Raw genomic sequence first — 21,157 nt, forward strand, 5'->3', positions numbered from 1 at the left:
AGGAAATTTACAATGTCTGACTTGCAATCAAAGATACCAGACATGTATGGAAGCAAGAAAATAGGCCCCGTAATTAAGGTAAAAAAAAATCAACCAAGTGAAATTGACATCGGTGTCAGAATTAGCAGACAAGAATATTAATTGTTGTAATGTATTCCAGATGTTCAAGAAGTTAACTAAAGATGCAAAAATATTTTTAAAGAACCAAATCGAACTTTCTAAATGAAAGCTAGGATTCTGTGATGAAAAATCACTGGAATAGATTAGTGGCAACTAGGTTTTGGAAAAGAAACTTGAATATGTAGCAATAGAAACTATTCAAAATGAAACAAAAGAAAGAAATAATTTAAAAAGAGCATCCATGGGTAGTTGGGCACATTCAATTAACCTTCATGTTTCTTGTATGAATCATGAACTCATTAAGCCTCTTTTGTGTGGGTTTACAGTTTCAAGTCTGGAAATTTTTCAGTCATTATTTCTTCAAACATTTTCTTTACTCTCCCCACAACTCTTTCTTTTCAGAGATTATATATATACTTAAATATATATATATGTATATTATGTACATATATTGTACATTCTATATTATATATTCGTATATGTATATATTATTGTTGCTGTTGTTCAGTCACTCAGTCATGTCCAACTCTTTGCAACCCTATGGACTGCAGCACACCAGCTTTCCCTGTTCTTCACCATCTCCTGGAACCTGCTCCAACTCATGTCCATTGAGTCAGTGATGCCATCCAACCATCTCATCCTCTATCGTCCCCGTCTCCTCCTGCTTTCAATCTTTCTTAGCATCAGGGACTTTTATAATGATTCGGCTCTTCATATCAGGTGGCCAAAGCATTGGAACTTCAGCTTCAGCATCAGTCCTTCTAATGAATATTCAGAATTGGTTTCCTTTAGGATTGACTGGTTTGATCTCCTTACAGTCCAAGGGACTCTCAAGAATCTTCTCCAACACCACAGCTCAAAAGAATCAATAATCTTATAATTTTCAAGGATACAGAAAGCAAGATGTAAAATCTCTAATGAAATTATAAAATGTTTTCTAATAATGTCTTAATTCAAAATATTCAGTTTTCGTCACTCTTATTTTGCTCAATACACAAAGCCAGTAACTGAGTGAACATAGCAAATAGAGGAAGGCACATTGCAGAGGCCAGTTCTGTTCCTGAGCAGACAGGAAGGTTACATTTCTCAGTCTCCACTGCAATTAGGTTGAGACAGGTAACTGAGATCTGGCCAATGGAAGTTGGGTGAAAATTGAGTACCTCCTGGGGTGATTTTTTAAAATATCTCTCATGGGCTTTGCTTACTTTATGTAGCTGCAAGATGTCCTTACTTTATGTAGCTGCAAGGTACAGGAGGATTGTCCAATCCATATTGTATGTGTGGTAAGAATATGTAATTTTTACTGTAAGTTACTGAGGTTTCAGGGCTTGTTACTGCAAAACAGTCTAAACTACCCTAACTTGGACAATGGAAAGCTACAATTTGACCATCTAATAAAGACAATAAAACTCTTAGAAGAACACATAAGTTTAAATATTCATGACCTTGGATTTGACACTAAATTCTTAGATATGATACCAAAAATATGAACAACATAATCAGGAAAATATAAACATTTGAGTTATGATATTAAAGAAATATAATCACCTCGTGTAATAAAGATATTAAGTAAATGGTTTATTTTTAAAAGGTTTCTTATTTTTAAAAAATAGTCACTGAAATATTTACAAAAGCTATTACATGACATCTGAAATTTGCTTCAAAAATAGTTCACAGTTTGGGACAGGCGTGGGGAGAGAGGTAGGCAGTACCTTTCTGGTCACGAGTTGGTAACTGTTGAAGCTGAGTGGTAACTACATGGAAGCTTACTATACAGTTCCCTCTACTTTTGTATAAGTCTAAAACTTTTCACAATAAAAAGTTAAAAAAAAAAAAGGAAAGCCAGTGCTTCTGCCCAGGGCTCCCTCCCTAGAAAGGAACGTCCCCAGTGCTGACCCCCAGGGCTCCTACTCGAGCAGGTTGCCCTCTTCTTTCTGTGCCTCCTTACACAGCCTTATCTGAATGCCGGCAAGCCAGCATTTCCCTCATTTCCCTCTCCTGGTTTTGTGCATTTTTGATACTCGCCAAAGCAGCCTCCAATCACACTGATTTGTCTGCCTGGAGAGTCTAAGTTACCTCCAGTACTCTTGCCTGGAAAATCCCATGGATGGAGGAGCCTGGTAGGCTGCAGTCCGTGGGGTCGCTAAGAGTTGGACACGAATTAGCGACTTCACTTTCACTTTTCACTTTCACGCATTGGAGAAAGAAATGGCAACCCACTCCAGTGTTCTTGCTCAGAGAATCCCAGGGACAGGGGAGCCTGGTGAGCTGCTGTCTATGGGGTCGCACAGAGTCGGACACGACTGAAGCGACTTAGCAGCAGCAGATGCATAAAGTATTGATTTTGTTAGTGCTTATTTACATAGTTATATAGGTTTGGAGTTATCTGCCCTCAACCAAGTTTTCCTATGATCCCTTTGTGATTTTGAAAAAATGCAAGGTTTTTAGGATAATACATATAGGGTGTTACAGCAGAACCAGCAGCATGTGCCTAGAATTTTTTCACAGAAATTAGGGGCAAACTTCAGTGTCAGCTATCACCTCGCCCTCTCTCTCAGGCTGTGTCCAGGAAAAGTTTGCTGTTTCAGAAGAAGTTGCAAAGGCTCAGCTGATGTGCTTAGAAGTACCTAATTCTCTTTGCTTGCTTCAGTCTTCATCTTGGACTAAATTTATTATGTGGTTGGAGCCAAAAGGAAACAATGAATTCAAACAAAATTCTGTTTCAGTTTTTCAGTGGCAGGTCTTTGGTTGTCTCTCTCCATCCCAGAGAACTCATGCTTTTGAACTATGGTGTTGGAGAAGACTCTTGAGTGTCCCTTGGACTCCAAGGAGATCAAACCAGTCCATCCTAAAGGAAATTCGTCCTGATATTCATTGGAAGGACTGATGTTGAAGCTGAAATTCCAATACTTTGGCCACCTGATGCAAAGAATATACTCATTGGAAAAGACTCTGATGCTGGGAAAGATTGAAGGCAGGAGGAGAAGGGGACGACGAAGGATGAGATGGTTGGATGACATCACCAACTCAACAAACATGTGTTTGAGTAAGCTCTGGGAGTTGGTGATGGACAGAGAGGCCTGGCAAGCTGCAGTCCATGGGGTTGCAAAGAATCGGACACAACTGAGCAACTGAACTGAACTCCTTCCTGGAATAGTATTCAAAAGCCCAACCATTCCTAACTGGACAGAAAAATGAAACAATGGTAGAAAGCTCTGGAGCCATGCTCTTGATCTGGTGAACCTGAATACCAGAAGTTTCTTGAGCATTGATTTTTTTCCCCCTAAGTGTCTGGTTAATCTCCACCACATGCACCTCTGAAAATAAAAAGAGACAGCCAATTGGTTCATCTGATGACATTTGATGGCCAAAACTGATGTCATATTTCCCCAGCTTCTCATTGTCCACAGTCCTGCTGAATCAACCAGGGGAGCTTCTGGTCAAGTGACCACAACTACGACCATCCAGAAATGAAGTTTCCATCTTTGGACAAAGAGCTGGAAAGTTTACAAAGGTGAAGTGGAAGATAATGTCCATTACCCTCTTTCTGTGAACAGCTTAGACAAGTAGAAGTTACAAGTTGGTTATATAATTAATAAAGGATTTGGAGAATCATGTAGTTCTCAAATGAAACACCTTCATATCATATGGTCCAACTCTATCATTTTCCAGATAAAGAAGCTGGACGCACACTGGAGCAAAAGGACCTGTCCAAAGTCACATTGAAAAAGCAAGAGGGTTCCAGAAAAACATCTATTTCTGCTTTATTGACTATGCCAAACCCTTTGCCTGTGTGGATCACAACAAACTGTGGAAAATTCTGAAAGAGATGGGAATACCAGATCACCTGACTTGCCTCTTGAGAAATCTGTATGCAGGTCAGGAAGCAACAGTTAGAACTCGACAGGGAACAACAGACTGGTTCCAAATAGGAAAGGGAGTACGTCAAGGCTGTATATTGTCACCCTGCTTATTTAACTTATATGCAGAGTACATCATGAGAAACTCTGGGCTGGAAGAAGCACAAGCTGGAATCAAGATTGCTGGGAGAAATATTAATCACCTCAGATATGCAGATGACACCACCCTTATGGCAGAAAGTGAAGAAGAACTAAAGAGCCTCTTGATGAAAGTGAAAGACAAGAGTGAAAAAGTTGGCTTAAAACAACATTCAGAAAACTAAGATCATGGCATCTGGTCCCATCACTTCATGGCAAACAGATGAGGAAACAGTGGCTGACTTTATTTTTTTGGACTCCAAGATCACTGCAGATGGTGACAGCAGCCATGAAATTAAAAGACACTTGCTCCTTGGGAAAAAAGTTATGACCAACCTAGACAACATATTAAAAAGCAGAGACATTACGTTGTCAACAAAAGTCCATCTAGTCAAAGCCATAGTTTTTCCAGTAGTCATGTATGGATGTGAGAGTTGGACTATAAAGAAAGCTGAGCACCAAAGAATTGATGCTTTTGAACTGTGGTGTTGGAGAAGACTCTTGAGAGTCCCTTGGACTGCAAGGAGATCCAACCAGTCCATCCTAAAGGAGATCAGTCCTGAATATTCATTGGAAGGACTGATGCTGAAGCTGAAACTCCAATACTTTGGCCACCTGATGCAAAGAGCTGACTCATTTGAAAAGACACTGATGCTGGGAAAGATTGAAGGTGGGAGGAGAAGGGGACAACAGAGGATGAGATGGCTGGATGGCATCACTGACTCGAAGACCATGAGTTTGGGTAAACTCCGGGAGTAGGTGATGGACAGGGGAAACCTGGCATGCTGCAGTCCATGGGGTCACAAAGAGCTGGACATGACTGAGCAACTGAACTGAACTGAACTGAACTGAAAGTCACAAAGCTGACTGGGGCAGGACTGAGACAAGAGACCCTGTCAGGGTGCCATACAGCACACCTGAGGGACACCTGCCCAGATCTGGAGCTGTTAGAGGAAAGTTCCCAGGGAAGAGCACAGCGAAGCAGAATCCCAGGGGATACAAGGGGGTTAGCTGATGAAAGGGGAGAAGAAGTGTTCAAGGAGACAAGTCTGCAGCAGACCAGAGCTGAGAGAGAACATAGTGTCCAGCGGGCAGATGGATTTGCCAAGGAGCAGGGGAGTCAGGTAATTCCTAAAAGAATCTGGATTTGATCCTGAGGGTACAGAGAACCTCTGAGGACATTTCAGCCAGGACTCTCCACTCCAGGCTACATTTCACATAGTGTTCCTCCCATCCACCTGCAGCTCAGCCTCCTGTGACACCAGTTCTAGACCAGGACAAGAGGTCTACAGGAGCAGCAGACTGGGACAAGCTCTGGGTCCTTGGCCTTGTGGTCTGTCTCACTGTTGGAGTGTGATGGCTAAATATGTGTCAACTTGACTGGACCACAGGCACCCAGGTATTCGTCTATACATCATTTCTGGAGGTGCCTATGAGGATATTTCCAGATGATATGAGCATTTAAATCTGTAGAGTACAAAAGCAAATTGCCCTCCTCAATACGGGTGGGCATCTTTGAATCCACTGAGGGCATAGAGAGAGAAAAAGGCAGAGAAAGGGAGGAATCTCTGTCTCTCTCTCTCTTTCTGTCTCTCTCTCTCTGTCTCTCTCTCTGCCTGACTGCTTGAGCTGCCTCTCCTGGCAGTGATGTAAAAGCAAGAGACCATGGAACTTCTCCTATGGAACTTCTCCATAGCCACGTGGGCCAAGTCCCTATGATACACGCCTATAAACACACACACACACACACACACACACACACACACACACACCCTATCGATTCCATTTCTTTGGATAAGCTCCACGGGGGAGGTTCACTTCCTTATCTGGTTGTTTTGCTAGTAACTGTGTCACACAGCTTTAAGATCTTTGAAGCAGATGCTCACGCAATCAAAAGCTTAATGTCAGGCACTTACATTACAATGTACGTGCTGTATATATATATAGCTTATATGCAGGCTTAGAAAGATGACTGGAAGGACATCTATTAAAATGGTATACTTGGGTGGTTGTAGGTTTACAGCTGATTTTTAAATATCCTGTCATCAAATTTTGATAAATCTGCAACAGTTTTAGAATCAGAAAGACTTAATATAGAAAATGTTTATAACTTCAATCCTAAAGAAAATCATGTTGCAGTTCAGTTTATTTTAAGAAGAAAGTTGACCATGACATTATCTTCATTCCATAAAGATTCAATGAGAGGGTAATGACCATAAAAATGTAGCTATGTCTAAATACTAGCTGGATGGTTGGTATCACAAGCTGGTGCTTTTCCAAAATATTTCTGAAAACTGGGCTGGGAACCAGGGCTTGGTGAAAAGAAAATGTTTATCTTTTAGAGGGTTCTTATTCCAAATAAAGGCTTTAATTTATAAAAAGGACATTATAAAAATTTACATTATCATTTTAAGCCATAGTGTCTTGATAAATCGGAGAAGGCAATGGCACCCCACTCCAGTACTCTTGCCTGGAAAATCCCATGGATGGAGGAGCCTGGTAGGCTGCAGTCCATGGGGTTGCTAAGAGTCAGACACGACTGAGCGACTTCACTTTCACTTTTCACTTTCATGCATTGGAGAAGGAAATGGCAACCCACTCCAGTGTTCTTGCCTGGAGAATCCCAGAGACGGGGGGAGCCTGGTGGGCTGCCGTCTATGGGGTCACACAGAGTCGGACACGACTGAAGTGACTTAGCAGCAGTCTTGATAAATATATTCATATTTTCTGAGAGAATGGTTCTATTTTATAATCAATTTTTTTTAACTAGCACTGGAAAATAAGATTTTGAGGCACATGAAAATATCACTGATAGACAACAGTGCAGCAATTTGATTTTTCAGTCTCCTAGGCAAGGATGGGCCAGGGGCATTTAAAAATGGATAACTATCCGCAATGAGGTTGCTACTCCCACTCCAGACTTCTTTGACCACTCTGCAACAGCTTCAGGGAATCCGTTGAAACTGATCCCTGAACCCAGTGAGACTACATGGAAGGCTGGCCTCTTCTGGGAACACACAAGGAACTCTGGACCTGCTTCTTTCTCAGCAAGTTGATGGTGAAGGTCTATGAGGCAAATTCCAGGGGTGCTCCCTTCCTTCCTCTTCCTTCCTGTCCGTGTTATTTCTCTAGCTCTTTCTGTCTTTCCAATTCTATTACCTCTTACTACTAGAATCTGCAGGGGCAAAATGATGTAGAATATTGTGTCATGAATTTTTGGAACTGGAAGGAGAAATATCTAAATTGCCCAAATAATTGAGCCATGAGCATGTTACTTGGGTTTCAGTGATTAGATAATTGCCCCAGTGCTTCCCTTGTGGATAAGTATGGTCTAGCCATCCTTGGGGAGACACTAGCATCCTATGAAGGGGTTCATGAAGTCAAAGCTATTTTCATGATAACACTAAGAAGCTATTTGTCTTTCTCATTCCCTCTGAGTGGTGGGATTTGCTAGGGGGTTACATGATGAGTGGAATCTCAGCAGACTAAATTCAGAATGATATAACTGTTTGATATGATATGAAAATCTAACTATTTTTTATTAAGGTAGAGGTTAAAGACCCCCTTCATGGATGACAGCTTTGTTGTGGCAAAGGGGCTTGCATAATTCAATAAGCCATGAGCCATGCCGTGCAGGGCCATCCAAGATGGACGGGTCGTAGTGGAGAGTTCTGGCAAAACACAGTCTGCTAAAGGAGAAAATGGCAACCCACTCCAGAATTCATGCCTGGAGAATCTCATTGACAGTATGAAAAGGCAAAGAGATATGACACCAGAAGATGAGCCCATCGGGTCGGAAGGCTTCCAAAATATTACTGGGGAAGAGCAGAGGGCAATTACTAATAGCTTCACTGGTGGCTCAGATGGTAAAGAATCTGCCTGCTTCACTGGTGGCTCAGATGGTAAAGAATCTGCCTGCAATGCAGGAAACCTGGACTCTATCCTTGGGTTGGGAAGATCCCCTGGAGGAGAGATGGCAACCCACTCCAGTATTCTTGCCTGGAATATCCCACGGACAGAGAAGCCTTGTGGGCTACAGTCCATGGAGTCGCAAAGAGTCGGACACGACTGAGCAACTAATCACACACAGCAAGAAAGAATGAAGTGGCTGGGCCAATGCAGAAATGATGCTCAGCTGTGGATGTGTCTGGTGGTGAAAATAAAGTCTGATGATGTAAAGAGCAATATTGCATAGGAACCTGGAATGTTAGTCCATGAATCAAGGTAAACTGGACATGGTCAGGCAGGAGATAGCAAGAGTAAACATTGACATCTTAGGAATTAATGAACTAAAATAGATGGGAATGGGTGGATTTAATTCAGATGAACATTATATCTACTACTATGGGCAAGAATCTCTTAGAAAAAATGAAGCAGCCCTCATAGTAAACAAAAGAGTCTGAAATGCAGTACTTGGGTGCAATCTCAAAAATGACAGAATGATCTCAGTTCATTTCCAAGGCAAGACATTCAACATTACAGTTATTCAACTTTATATTCTAACCACTGATGCTGAAGAAGCTGAAGTTGAATGGTTCTGTGAAGACCTACAACACCTTCTATGACTAACATCAAAAAAGATGTCATTTTCACCGTAGTAGACTGGAATGCAAAAGTAGGAAGTCAAGAGACGTCAGGAATAACAGCCAAGTTTGGCCTTGGAGTACAAAATGAAGAGGGGCAAAGGCTATCAGAGTTTTGTCAAGAGAACATGCTGGTCATAGCAAACACATTTTTCCAACAACCAAAGAGACGACTCTACAAATGGGCATCACCAGATGGTCAATACTGAAACCAGATTGATTCTGTTCTTTGCTGCCAAAGATGGAGAAGCTCTATACAGTCGGTAAAACAAGACCTGGAGCTGACTGTAGCTCATATCATGAGTTCCTTATTGAAAATTTCAGTCTTAAATTGAAGAAAGTAGGGAAAACCACTAGGCCATTCTGGTGTGACCTAAATCAAATCCCTTAGGATTACACAGTGGAGGGAATGAATAGATTCAAGGGAATACATCTGTTAGAGTGCCTGAAGAACTATGGATAGAGGTTTTTAACACTGTACAAGAGGCAGTGACCAAAACCATCCTAAAGAAAAAGAAATACAAGAAGGCACAATGGTTGTCTGAGGAGGCTTTACAAATAGTTCAGGAAAGAAAAGAAGCAAAGGCAAAGGAGAAAGGGAAGGATACAAGGATGGGCACTACAAAGGACAGAAACAGTAAGGACCTAACAAAAGCAGAAGAGATTAAGAGGAGGTGGCAAGAATACACAGAATGATACAAAAATGTTTAATAATCGCATAACCACAGTGGTGTGGTCACTCACCTAAAGCCAGACTTTCTGGAGTGTGAAGTCAAGTGGACTGCAGGAAGCATTACTACTAACAAAGCTAGTGGAGGTGATGAAATTCCAGCCGAGCTATTTAAAATCCTAAAAGATGATGCTGTTCAAGTGTTTCACTCAATATGTCAACAAATTTGGAAAACTCAGCAGTGGCCACAGGACTGGAAAAGGTCCATTTTTATTCCAATCCTAAGAAAGAGAAATGCCAAAGAATGTTCAAACTACCATACAATTGTGCTCATTTCACATGCTAGCAAGATTATGCTCAAAATTCTTCAAGCTAGGCTTCAGCAGTAAGTAAACCAAGAATTTCCAGATGTACAAGCTGGGTTTTAAAAAGGCAGAGGCACCAGAAATCACATTGTCAACATTCATTGGATCATGGAGTAAGCAAGGGAATTCCAGAAAATCATCTACTTCTGTTGCATTGACTATGTTAAAGCCTTTGACTGGGTGGATCACAGAAACTGTGGAAAATTCTTAAAGATATGGGAATACCAGACAAATTTACCTTCTCCTGAGAAACCTGTATGTGGGTCAAGAAGCAACAGTTAGAACCAGACATGGAACAATGGGCTGGTTCAAAATTGGGAAAGGAGTACAACAAGGCTGTATATTGCCACTCTGCTTATTTAATTTATATGTAGAATACATCATGCAAAATACTGGGTTGTATGAATCACAAGCTGGAATCAAGATTGCCAGGAGAAATATCAACAACCTCAGAGATGCAGATGATAATACTCTAATGGCAGAAAGTAAAGAGGAACTAAAGAACCTCTTTAATGATGATGGTGAAAGAGGAGAGTGAAAAAGCTGGCTTGAAACTCAATGTTAAAAAAAAAAAAAAACTAAAATGATGGCACTTAGGCAAATAGGAGAAAAATTGGAAACAGTGACATTTTATTTTCTTGGGCTCCAAAAGATGGTGACTGCAGCCATGAAATTAAAAGGCACTTGCTCCTTGGAAGAAAAGCTATGACTAACCTAGATAGCATATTAAAAAGCAGAGACATTACTTTGTTGACAAAAGTCAGTCTAGTCAAAGCTATGACTTTTCCAGTAGTGATGTACGGTTATGAGGGTTGGACCATAAAGAAGGCTGAGTACCGAATAATTGATGCTTTGAACTGTGATGTTGGAGAAGACTCTTGAGAGTCCTTTGGGTTGCAAGGAGATCAAATCAGTCAATCCCAAAGGAAATCAGTCCTGGATATTCATTGAAAGTCTGAAGCTGAAGCTCCAATATTTTGGCCACATGATGCAAAGAGCTGACTCATTGGAAAAGACCCTGATACTGGGAAAGATTGAAGGTAAAAAATTAAAATTAAATTAAAAAAAAAAGTAAAAGGGGGCAGCAGAGGATGAGATAGTTATATTGCCTCACTGACTCCACGAACATGAATTTAGCAAACTCAAGGAGATGGCGGAGGACAGAGGAACCTGGGGTGCTGCCTTCCATGAGGTTACAAAGAGTCAGATACAACTTAGCAACTAAACAGTAACAGCAAAGTCATTAAAGATATTTGAAAAATATAGAGTATCTCTCCTCTCATTCATTTTTTTCAATTTTGGAAAATATAGTTAATTCTAGAAAAAGATGTTACTCATATTAACATGTAATGGTTTAGTATTCTTATTTCTAAATAAATTAATATTTTTCCATTTCTTTGCTTTAATTTCTAAAATAACAAGTATCAATAACTATAGTCTATATAAACAAAAGATCTATGGGATCCTTGATAGTTTTTAAGAATGTAAAAGAATCCTAAGATCAAAAATTCTTTAGTACGGCGGGTGGTGGTTTAGTCACTAAGTTGTGTCCAACTCTTGTGATCCCATGGACTGTAGCCTGCCAGGCTCCTCTGTCCATGGGATTCTCCATGTGAGACTACTGGAATGGGTTGCCATTTCCTTCTCCAGAGGATCTTTCTGACCCAGGAAATGAAGCCAGGTCTCCTGCATTGCAGGCAGATCCTTTACCGACTGAGCTATGAGTACTGCTATTCTAGTACAATTAGTAATACATTTATTTTGGTGAGCTTATTTTATTTTGATCTGTATGATATAATCTGTTTGGAGGCTAGGGATGTGGGCTATGTCACTGTCTAGGCTGGCCTACATTTCCCAGGGCTCCCTATTCTAGTCAGGGGAGGGCACAGAGAGGCTCTTCTGCAGTATCTTGGGGACAGAAGTGGAAAGCCAACCATCTGTAGCTCACTGACATCCCTCACCTACTGACTTACCTCATTGGCCTGAGATTGACTCACCTTTCCCTAAATCCCCTTTGAGTTTCTCTGACTTCTGGGCTAGCAGTCTATGGTTAGTTCTTTGATAAAAGGTCCTGGTTTCTGTACAATATTTGTACCACCAAAGTCAGAGGTAACAAGAATGGACTTGTGTTTTAGTCTGCTCTTGTGGGCTCCAGCTTCTCTTTGTCTTCTCTCATGTTGTATACACATTTCCTCCTGGCTGCATTCCCTGTGAACTCCAAGATCTAGCAACAGACATAAAGACTAGGGCCACAACTAGCTCCTACGACTTCGTGAGGTCAAGTTCCTATTAAATAAATACATTTTTTTCTCCTTATATTATACCAAGGCAATTACTGGGATATGATGAAAGGTAGGCACACTGGTTATAGCAAACACCCTCTTCCAACAATGCAAGAGAAGACTGTACACATAGACATCACCAGATGGTCAACACCTAAATCAGACTGATTATATTCTTTGCAACCAAAGATGGAGAAGCTCTATACAGTCAGCAAAAACAATACTGGGAGCTGAATGTGGCTCAGAGCATGAACTCCTTATCACCAAATTCAGATGTAAATTGAAGAAAGTAGGGAAAACCACTAGACCATTCATGTATGACCTAAATCAAATCCCTTACAATTATACAATGGAAGTGAGAAATAGAGTTAAGGGACTAGATCTGATAGAGTGCCTGAAGAACTATGGACAGAGGTTCATGACATTGTATAGGAGGCAGTGATCAAGACCATCCCCAAGAAAAAGAAATGCAAAAAGGCAAAATGGTTGTCTGAAGAGGCCTCAAAAATAACTGTGAAAAGAAGAGAAGCAAAAGGCAAAGAAGAAAAGGAAAGATATAAGCATCTGAATGCAGAGTTCCAAAGAATAGCAAGGAGAGATAAGAAAGGCTTCCTCAGTGATCAAAGAAGGAAATAGAGGAAAGCAGTAGAATATAAAAGACTAGAGATCTCTTCATGAAAATTATAGATACCAAGGGAACATTTCATGAAAAGATGGGTACAATAAAGGACAGAAATGGTATGGATCTAACAGAAGAAGAAGATATTAAGAAGAGGTGGCAAGAATACATAGAAGAACTATACAAAAAAGAACTTCATGACCCAGATAATCATGATGGTGTGATCACTCACCGGAAGCCAGTCATCCTGGAATGCGAACTCAAGTGGACCTCAGGAAGCATCACTACAATCAAAGCTAGAGGAGGTGATGGAATTGCAGTTGAACTATTTCAAATCCTAAAAGATGATGCTGTGAAAGTGCTGCACTCAATATGCCAGCAAATTTGGAAAACTCAGCAGTGGCCACAGGACTAGAAAAAGTCAGTTTTCATTCCAATCCCAAAGAAAGGCAATGCCAAAGAATGCTCAAACTACCACACAATTGCACCCATCTCACATTCTAGTAAAGTTATGCTCAAAATTCTCTAAGCCAGGCTTCAACAATACATGAATCATGAACTTCCAGATGTTCAAGCTGGATTTAGAAAAGACAGAGGAACCAGAGATCAAATTGCCAACATCATTGAAAAAGGAAGAGAGTTCCAGAAAATCATCTACTTCTGCTTTATTGACTACACCAAAGCCTTTGCCTGTGTGGATCACAACAAACTGTGGAAAATTCTTCAAGAGATGGAAATACCAGACCACCTGACCTGCCTCCTGAGAAATCTGTATGCAGGTCAAGAGGCAACAGTTAAAACTGGACATAGAACAACAGACTGGTTCCAAATCAAGAAAGGAGTACATCAAGGCTGTGTATTGTCACCCTGCTTACTTAACCTCTATGCAGAGTACATCATGGGAAACCTTGGACTGGATGAAGCACAAGCTGGAATCAAGATTGCTGGGAGCAATACCAATAACCTCAGAAATGCAGATGACACCACACTTTATGATAGAAAGCAAAGAAGAACTAAAGAGCTTCTTGATGAAAGTGAAAGAGGAGAGCGAAAAAGTTGGCTTAAAACTCAACATTCAGAAAACTAAGATCATGGCATCTGGTCCCATCACTTCATGGCAAATAGATGAGGAAGCAATGGAAACAGTGGCAGACTATTTTTGGGGCTCCAAAATCACTGCAGATGGTGACTACAGCCATAAAATTAAAAGACGCTTGCTCCTTGGAAGAAAAGTTATGACCAACCTAGACAACATATTTAAAAGCAGAGACATTACTTTGCCAACAAAGGTCTGTCTAGTCAAAGCTGTGGTTTTTCCAGTGATCATGTATGGATGTGAGAGTTGGACTATAAAAAAAGCTGAGCACCAAAGAACTGATGCTTTTGAACTGTGGTGTTGGAAAACACTCTTGAGAGTCTCTTGGACAGAAAGGAGATCCAACCAATCCATCCTAAAGGAAATCTATCCTGAATATTCATTGGAAGATGAATATTCCAATATTTTGGCTGAAGCTGAAACTCCAATACTTTGGCCACCTGATATGAAGAATTGACTCATTTGAAAAGACCTGATGCTGAGAAAGACTGAAAGCGGGAAGAGAAGGGGACGACAGAGGATGAGATGGTTGGATGGCATCACCAACTCAATGGACATGGGTTTGAGTAAACTCTGGGAGTTGGTGATGGACAGGGAGGACTGCTGTGCTTCAGTCCATGAGGTCGCAAAGAGTCGGACACAACTGAGCAACTGAACTAAACTGATGAAAGGTGGGGAAAGAAAAACATGTTCAGGGACAGGAAGTCAAGGATGATAGTTATAGTAAAAGACATAGTGACCATCTCCCCCTCCCAGTGAGATCTGGCCTTTCACATTTTAGCTTCTGAGGTCATATATCACCATGAGAGGATCCAAGAACCAAAAAATCACAGATATGCATCCATGAAGAGAAGTGAAGGCAGAGCTCGAGAGAAACAATGCCTCAGGTTGTCACACTTGGAAACACATTTGCTGGCAGGTGATGAAAGTTGGTGAAAAGATATGCATGCTTAGTTTCTCAATCATGTCTGACCCTTTGTAGCCTTTTGGACTGTAGCCCATTGAGGCTTCTCCATTCATGGGATTTTTCAGGCAAGAATGCTGGAGTGGGTTGCCACTTCCTTCTCCAAGGGATCTTCCCAACCCAGGGATTGAATCTGCATCTCCTGTGTCTCCTACATAGCAGGCAGAGTCTTTACCTGCTGAGCCATCAGGGAAGCTCTGAAAGTGAAAAGATACATGTGGTGTCATTCAGGTCACTTGTGCAGGACAGACAGCCTAGGCTGGGAGTAAGCTGTTAGCATATATGTGTATATTCTGCTTTCTGACCACCCCTCCTTTCCCTTTTTTTTTTTTTTCCAAGTATTTGTTGAATTGAGCACCCACCATGTGAGTAGCCCTGAAGGGAGTGATTGTGAGAGAGGTTGTGGGGACTTGTTTGCCAAACAACCTGATTACTAGGATGAATTTTTAACCATCCTGGAGATTTTACATTGTGTTCTTTCCAAAAGTGGTAGTGAGGCTGATAGGGAAGTTGAAGCCAGATTACCCAAATCTCTCTGATATTTTGATAAACATTATAGTTTTAAGAAGGTCTTTCTTTCCAGACAGATTACAGAGAAATATCAGTAAAATGAGTCATCCTTAATGCTGCTCATGATCAGAATAATCATGGCCAATAATCCTATAAGGGATGGAACGTTACAGGGTATGGTGGAGCAGAGGGACATTTTGCAAAAAGATAGTAAATTTTGTCCTAAAATTCTATAAATCCAAATACAACTGTGAATATATTTTCATAGCAGTTTGAGTTTCCCTCCAGGAATCAGCAAGGGATGATCCTCCTGCTTTATCTTAAAAGAAACTGAATGCTGAGATGAATTCACTGCTTTCTGAAAAAGACATGAAAAACCCAGGTGGCAGCTTGTGGGTCTATCGATGTTCTGCCATGACTCCTCTCCAGGTCTATATTTAGTGTGATCTGATTGAGTGAGATCACACGCTCAGAATAAACTAAGCCCAGAATATCAGCTATGATTTACTTCCAGAGGCAGTAATAAATCTCCCTCTTGAAATTGTGTTTGTTTGCTGCTGGCTAGGTTCCTGCTCCACTTGTATTATGCCTCAAAGCTATAAATACATAAAATTTTAAATGGACAAAAGATCTATCTGATAGATATTTGCCCCAATGATTGCATCCTGTAGGCACAGATTAATCTCTTTAAAATATTATTATTTATGATCATTTCTTCAGGGATCCATCTATTCAGTTAAATAAAAATACCAACTTCTGGTAATCACCTACCTCACAGTGGATTTCCTACTAAGTGAAATAAAGTCTGAATTTCTCTCAGCTACTGAAAATAGCAATTTCACCACAACAGCAAGAAAATAACCCTAGTAGGCAAAGATATTTGAGTCAAGTTAGACTTGGAAATATAGTGCCTTGGTCTTGGGATTAGGTCACAAAAAGTTAGCTCCCTATCCATCTATGGTGACTGAATTTGAGCTGGGTAGAGTTTGTGGGCACATCTTAGAAGAGACAAGGTGGATATTTGCATTCCAGTGATCATAGCCTGACATATCCCAGGTGAGGCTGTGTAGTGCCCTTCTGAAGACAACACAGGGTCCTTTGCTGCCTGGGTGAGCATCTTCACCTCATAATTCAGGAAGGGCAAAATAGGAGATGGCCATGTGGAGCCTGGATTGGATGCAGCCAAGTCAGTTCATTGGGCTCCTGGGGTTGAAGTTTTATGGCTACTCAAAATCAGGCAGCTGTTTCTTCCCAGGCAGACCTGGAGAGTCCACAACCCTGGGTACTCGCACTCCCACTCCTGAATGAAGAGAAGAGTCAATCAAACAAAACCAGTCCAGAATTAACACACGTAAAAGAATTACCAGAAAAGAACGTTAAAATAGCTAATACAAATATTTGCCTTATGTTTTCAAAGTTGAGACTTGAAAAATATATTTTAAAAGCACTAAAGTTTTTTGACAGGGAAACTATAATTTCTGAGAGAAAAAATAAACTAGATGAAATTAACAAAAGATTAGACATTGCAGAGGAAACGATTAGTGATTTTAAAGACATAGCAATAGAAACTATCCAAACTCAAACTGTGAAAAAATGAAATCAGAAAGTACCAGTAAGTTATGGGACAACTTCCAAAGACCCAACATACATTTAGTTGGAGGCCCTGAAGAAGATATGACTGGGGGAAGAGAAAAAAATGTTTGAAGAAATGGTGGACATTTTTTTTTTCAAACAACGAAAATCCGCAGATGTTTAGAGGTGCAATGAAATCCAAGCACAAGAAACATGAAGAAAATCAAACCAAGATACATCATAATTAAACTACTTGAAACTAGTGACAAGAATAAAACCTTAAGTCAGAAGAGGAAAAACAATATATGTACAGAGGGAAAAGATAAGTATAAAAGCAAATTTATCACCCAAAACTATGCAGATAGCAACACAGAAAAATAATATCATGAAAGTATTGAAAGGGGAAAATATCTGTTAATCTAGAACTCAACATCCATCAAAGATGTCTTTAATTTGATTTTTGGGAAGACCTTTGTTATGGATGTGGGCTCTCCACCTCTGCTGGATCAGGAAGCTGGGGACACGCCCTCAGACGCCGCGACTGGTAGCGTAGCCCCTCCACTGCCCATGATAGATTCCTGTGGCTTTTTAAATGATTGAACAATGATGAAAATGGATCCAAAGTGACCTTTCTACTGAAGCAGAAGATTCTTATTACCCTCCATTAACTCAATTTAGTCTTCAGAAACAGGCAGAAGGAGTGAAACACAGAAAACTGAAAAGAAGAAAACCTCACTTTGGAACTTTCTCCATGACTGTTCTTAAGCCCTTCCTTTCTACTTGTTTTAATTTTGCTTTGAATTTATAAATAGTGAAGACCAAAGAAATAGAAGAAATATTTGGGAGTTTTATACCAAGAAATTTGCCTTGAAAGCTGCTATTCTTGGAGCGAAATCATATCAAGTTCCTGTCTGTTTTTTTTTTTTTTAACAAGGTTTCTTACGTCTTTAGATTTTGAAGGATAAGACAAATATAAACTCATACCTGCAGACTATTTTTAGCAGCCATGTAAGAATAATGAGATTTGTAAATTAATGGCTTTGTAATGTGGATGGATGTTTTGCTACTAGAGTTGACTACTCAGAAGATCTTTTATAGCTCTTCAATGTTTTATTTTTGATCTATCACTTCAATGACATTATTTGACCAAACAGAAGTCATTCTGTCTTTCTAAGCTATGACCTTGTTATGAACAGCATTTGCATTCACTGTGCAGATGTCCACGTATCATCTATTTAAGCAACATCATAGTGTCATCACTCAAGGAAGTTGAATGAGCTGAACATTGATATAGCTCTTTCCCTTTCCCCCATTTTTTAAATGGAACAAATACGTTTTATGTCCCCCTCTCTCTCCCCTTTTTCCTTCCCCTTTGGGAAATATGTCAAGAAGTAGATGGTTTAAGATAAGCAGTTGAGGGGACTGAGAGATTGATCCACACAGAGCCTGGCTTCTTTGTGCTTCATCGTAAGGCATTCTGCTGGCCAGCCTAATTAAGTACCCTCTTAACAAGAGAACCTCATGGAAATCCAGCTGGCAGCTCAAAGAAGTTCAGGAAGCAGGACCACAGGGATTATACTCTGGGATCCTGGCCATAAGGTTGGAGGCCTCACCTTGTTGAAAAGAGACACTGGATTTAAATGGTGCAGCATGACTTTGTTCCTGCTTGGCTAAAATTCTCAACACCACATTCAGCTAAGTGACCTACAGCAACTTTTGAAAAACATGGAGGGCACCTATCCCAAGGAGATGGTAGATTTGGAGTAAGCTGTTGTAGACATAATTCCTCTGATGGCATTTTCAACAATGGACCTCTTCAGATAATAGGAGATTCTTGGCACCAGCCCTCCCTGTTCCGCCATGATTCTGTGGACTCTGGTGTCTCTAAGGGAGCATATGCTGGAATCACAGGGAACCTATCTAGTTGGCATGGCTCTGCATTAGGTCATGATGGTATGAGCCAGCATAGTGGGGTTGGCACTGGAAACCATCACCACTGGAATGGCAGCTTCCACTCCAAGAAAGAATGTGCCTTTTAGGAAAAGCCACCTACAGATATTAGGGGAGAGAAGAAAAAAGATAAGGCGGAAAAGTTTGAAGAGGAAGACTTTCCTTCTTTGAATCCAGAAACTGGCAAACAGAATCAGCCATGCAGATCTATTGGGACCCCTTCTAGAGTGTGGGAAAACCCACCTACTGCCAAGCAGCCCTCCAAAATGCTAGTCATCAAAAAAGTTCTCAAAGAAGATCCTGCTGCTGCCTTGTCTGCTGCATTCACCAGGATCTCATCATGCAAATGGAAACAAACCATCAACTATGGTTCCAAGTGTCTATAAGAACCCGGTTCCTAAGCCTGTACCATCTCTATCCAAGGCCAGTGCATGGAAAGCTAACAGAATGGAACACAAATCAGGATCCCTTTCCTCTAGCCAGTTCAGTTCATTTCAGTCACTCAGTCGTGTCCGACTCTATGCAACCCCAGGAACCACAGCACACCAGGTCTCTCTGTCCATCACCAACTCCTGGAATTTACTCAGACTCATGTCCATTGAGTCAGTGATGCCATCCAACCAGCTCATCCTCTGTCTTCCCCTTCTTCTGCCCTCAATCTTTCCCAGCATCAGCGTCTTTCCAAATGAGTCAGCTCTTCGCATGAGATGGCCAAAGTATTGGAGTTTCAGCTTGAACATCAGTCCTTCCAATGAACACCCAGTACTGATCTCATTTAGGATGGACTGGTTGAATCTCCTTGCAGTCCAAGGGACTCTCAAGACTCTTCTCCAACACCACAGTTCAAAAGCATCAATTCTTCGGTGCTCAGCTTTCTTTATAGTCCAACTCTCACATCCATACATGATCACTGGAAAAACCATAGCCTTGACTAGATAGACCTTTGTTGGCAAAGTAATGTCTCTGCTTTTTAATATGCTATCTAGGTTGGTCATAACTTTCCTTCCAAGGAGTAAGCATCTTTTAATTTCATGGCTGCAGTCACCATCTGCAGTGATTTTGGAGCCCAAAAAAATAAAGTCTCACACTGTTTCCCCATCTATTTCCCATGAAGTGATGGGACCGGATGCCATGAGCTTAGTTTTCTGAATGTTGAGCTTTAAGCCAACTTTTTCACTCTCGTCTTTCACTTTCATTAAGAGGCTCTTTAGTTCTTCTTCACTTTCTGCCATAAGGGTGGTGTCATCCGCACATCTGAGGTTATTGATATTTCTCCCAGCAATCTTGATTCCAGCTTGTGCTTCTTCCAGCCCAGCATTTCTCATGATGTACTCTGCATAGAAGTTAAATAAGCAGGGTGACAATATACAGCCTTGACATACTCCTTTTCCTATTTGGAACCAGTCTATTGTTCCATGTCCAATTCTAACTGTTGCTTTCTGACCTGCATACAGGTTTCTCAAGAGGCAGGTCAGGTGGTCTGGTATTCCCATCTCTTTCAGAATTTTCCACAGTTTATTGTGATCCACACAGTCAAAGACTTTGCTTTAGCCAAGAGTCTGCTTTTACAGACCAATCTGTTATCAAACCAGTAGTACTGGCTGGTGGTATAGTTTTAAGCTCTCCCAAAGACAGCCCCACCAGCACCACTCCTCCAATTGAGATCAGCTCCTCTCATCTGACCAGGTTGACCCGCTGAACTACTGACAGGAAGAGCGAGCTCCTGAAGACTCTGAAGGATGACCGGAATAGGGACTTCTCAGAGGGCAGAGAGTGTGAGAAGCTGAAAGATTTGGAGGATAATAGCACACCTGAACCAAAGGAAAATGAGAGGAAGGCTGTCATCAGAATGGTCTCGCTCTCCCTGTAGAAAAGGAAAGGGAGGTCCTCTCTCACTCACTGGAAGCAGAGCACAGGTTACTGAAAGCAATGGGATGGCAGGAGTATCCTGAAAATGATGAGAATTTCCTTCCCCTCACAAAGGATGACCTCAGAGAGTACCACATGAAGACAGAGCAGCTGATAAGAAACGGCTTTAGGAAGAATGGCTTCTTGCAGTCGAAGTTCCAACCTATTCTCCCCTTGGAGGACCACTTGCAGAGCAGAGTTTGAGGACTCAGACACAGAGACAAGTAGCAGTGAGACATCTGATGACAATGCCTGGAAGTAGGCATATAAATGCTCACAGTTAAATCTGACCCAGTAAACTCAGCTTGTGTGTTTAGGGATTATACAGAAGAAATTGTTCTTTTCCTTTTCTTATGTTATTGTTGAATATTTCATGCACAGGAAAAATAGTCGTATCCCAAAGAGAGAGCGAACAGTTGGCTTGTTTAGCTTTTGTTGTTGTTCTCCCTGTTATCTGCTTAATAGAGAGAACTTTGTGTGGTGGGAAATATTTTTAAAACACACACACATACACACAGTA

The 21,157-nt window shown here is 41.0% G+C and overlaps 1 pseudogene; it reads left to right on the top strand.

Annotated features, from left to right (window-relative positions):
• The first annotated feature begins 18,419 nt into the window (after positions 1 to 18,419).
• LOC100140258 (vasculin-like protein 1) lies at positions 18,420 to 20,907 on the top strand (annotated as a pseudogene).
• The last annotated feature ends 250 nt before the right edge of the window (positions 20,908 to 21,157 follow it).

This window comes from Bos taurus, chromosome 8, assembly GCF_002263795.3.
Source record: "Bos taurus isolate L1 Dominette 01449 registration number 42190680 breed Hereford chromosome 8, ARS-UCD2.0, whole genome shotgun sequence".
NCBI lineage: Eukaryota > Metazoa > Chordata > Mammalia > Artiodactyla > Bovidae > Bos > Bos taurus.